The sequence below is a fragment of the Malurus melanocephalus genome, unplaced genomic scaffold, assembly GCF_030028575.1.
Source record: "Malurus melanocephalus ecotype Western Australia unplaced genomic scaffold, MMel_1.1 scaffold_31, whole genome shotgun sequence".
Lineage (NCBI taxonomy): Eukaryota > Metazoa > Chordata > Aves > Passeriformes > Maluridae > Malurus > Malurus melanocephalus.
The window spans coordinates 2,288,970-2,292,163 of NW_026623263.1; positions in this window are offsets into that span (position 1 = coordinate 2,288,970).

Below are 3,194 nucleotides of genomic sequence, written 5' to 3' on the forward strand. Positions count from 1 at the left end.
AAAAAAAAAAAAAAATCCTCTGTAGAGTATAGCCTGACAGCCGATCCCGATAAAGTTTCATGCATGTAACAAAGAGGTCCAGAATGGGAAAAGCCTCAGTGTCTCAGCTGTAGTGAATATTCTGGTAGCTACAACAAAATATCTGAAATATCTACAGCACATTAAGTCATCACAATGAGAGGACAGGTCACTTCTTGACTTGCCAAAGAAGAAGTTGTTGAATGTCCTTTACTGTTAATTTTTTAATTCCCTTGGGGTTACACTCAGTTCTTGGCCATTTGGGTCCACTGRCAGTGTGATGCAAATATGCAGATAATCTCTGTAGTTTACAGTGGTGAGATACTTCTAGTACAGATGTGGATCTATAAAGATCAACATACTGGACTCTAGGCAAGACCTGATCCCCACAAGTCTCATCCTCCACTCAGAGAACACTAATTCACACGCAAGCATGAACATGGAGCAGTCATATCGTGCGACACCAGAAATTCAGCTTGACCAAACATGGGGAAAGGGGGACAACAGCACCCCCTTGGTTGTCATGGAGACAGTAGAAGGTGGCTGGGAACTGGGAAGAGTTTTTGAGCAAAAGCAAGGTTTTGGTCAAAGAAGCTCTTAGAGAGCTGCTCAATGGCCTGCAGGCAGCCTCAGAAAGGGCCTATAGGGACAGAGGTGGTGGCTATCCTGGAAAATTCCTTCCTGTGCATCTGTCACCAGGCTGGCAGAAGGCCACTAAGTACCTAGCTGGGACATAAAATTTAGATGGATATCAAAAATGAATATAMCTTGCTCTGTCCTCTGAACTGAGAATGGTGGTGGTGGGGAAATTTCAGCATTTATTTGACAAGGTCCAATCTAGCAAAATATTTCCATTGTTTGTTATGTGCACTATCTGAATTGTGTCACCAAAATACTAAAAGGAAAGTGTGTGTAAGAATTTTGCCTGAACACTATGTGGGCCACATGCTGATAACTGGATTTCATGCCCTTTTTGTTATTCAAGAGAAATCTTCCTGTTTGGATTAACAGAATAAAACCAAATCCTTGAGCATATTATATTACTGATTTATTCCTARTAATTTGGTGGGAATTAGGCAACTAAATATCTGCAGGAGTAAAGGCACAGTCACAAAAGATGAAATATGGTGGGACTGCAAAGTCTAGCCTCCAGTTAAGAAATACACTGGAGTCCAGATTCCATGTGCACCAGATATTTAGGTTTTTTCTTTTACATATCAGTTTGCAAAGTTTGAAATAAAATGTCATTCAAMTTTGCATAATAAGTTCAAACAAAAATTAAAATTGATGAGCCATAATGATTTAGAAGATTAGCTAGGGAAATCCTAGTATCCTTTCTATGCATACCATGGTTAAAAAATATTACTATGTTAATTCATACTGTGTCAATAACTATAATGATTTTCTAATTCTGACTCTCTTCTCTGTATGGAACCACTGAAATGCCACAAGAAGACAGTGGTATTAGGCCATATCCTTTGYTGCCTTTTCATACAAATTCCCCCTTGAAACCATGTGTAAGGTTAAGTCAGGAGAGGACCCCATTTTCTTTGGCCCTGATCTCTTAAATCCTTGCACAATGTACACTTGGAAGCTTAGAAGTGCTGTTCTCAAGGCTAATTTTGTGGCAGAAGAGTCTGGATGTTGTAGCATTGAGTGTCTGACTGTCAGCTAACCATCTGTGTAATTTGTCCTGTTGCTGTGTGGCTTTCCTTGCCTCCTTCYAGATTAAACTTGCTGTGGTTGTTTTCCAGAGCAAGTACAAGCAAATGCTGCATCTGGACTGCAAGGAAATTTGGATGAGACCTGCAATCTTTCATTAAATGTGCAAATGATTCCCCGAGCCTGTTCTTTTACACCTTTCATGAAAAAAATGGTTTAAAAAGGGCCCAAAAACTGTTAAAATGAGTGACCAATGGTACTGGGAACCTTGGTCAAAAGAACAAGCTGGTGTAAAAGCAACATGGATTTCTGGAGAATCAGTTTCCCTGACTGATCCGTAAACAGGGATCCTCAATACAGGACAGGCTTTGTTGATGACACAGCATCAACAAGGTTTGGCAAGGTTACCTTTCCTTTTGCAATACTGCTTTCTCGAGTAGTGCATTATCTCCACTATGTCCTGCCTTGAGGGGCATTTTAATAGGCTTTCAGACCTCTCTAAACATTTTCTCTTCTTTTCTCCCAGGTGTTCTTCCAAACAAGTCTATCACTTCAGAAATAAATTACAAGCAAGAAAAAGCTACTTACTGTGTTTGGTAACTCGTATCTTCCATATAACACAAACCAGAACACTTTACCCAATCATACCTATTGCAAGCTTCCACACAAGCTGCAGCATGTTGTCATAAAGACAGATGTTCTCCAAGCAGATATTTCACGTGATCAAATCTGGCATGCATGTTACAAGCTGCTTCAGCATTTGATTCACCTCACTGTTTAAAAATGTTTTAAAACATCTTGAATTTTTTCCTGACTGTGACATCCAATGACAGGAAACACGTGCATTTTTCTGCCAGGTTTCAATTGCTCATTTGTTCATTCCCAGACACTTTGGCAAAGTGAGAAACAAAGTATTCCTATGTACTTTTCTGTACTTTTGTTCTTTATCCTTCTTTCCCAGATAATCTTGCTCTCCACCTCAGTATCTGGGCTCTCCCTCCTGACTACTTTCTTATATGAGTGCTGTGAGGTTGCAAATCCATTCATACCTCCTCTTTGGTCCACAGATTTTGAGAGTGCAAATTGTGGTAGTGATACCTTGTCTCATTACTCATCTTCAATTAAATAAATAATCAGAGGATGGTGTCCAACAGAGATCATGTATAATTTGGTGAGAGGACAGTACTTGAGGGAACCTACATAAATAAAAGCTGAAATTTCTGGTGTGACTGAAATGTAGGCTTTGAGAACAGATGGTTTCAGCATTTTGTTATTCTGCAAGCAGTTAAAGAGACAAAAAGCCAATTACTGCTTTCTATAGGAAAGGCGTGCTTTTTACAAGGAGCCACCAGATAGGCAGCCTCAGCCTGTCTGCAAAATTAGGGGACAAAAAAGTATGTTCTTGCTCTGGGGCTAGCTACAGCTCCTGCCTCTTGTGAGGGAATGGGGAAGTACCAAGCCCGTTGCTCCTCCACTGCCTCTGAGTACCCTCCACAAGGRTAGAGAAGGAGTGG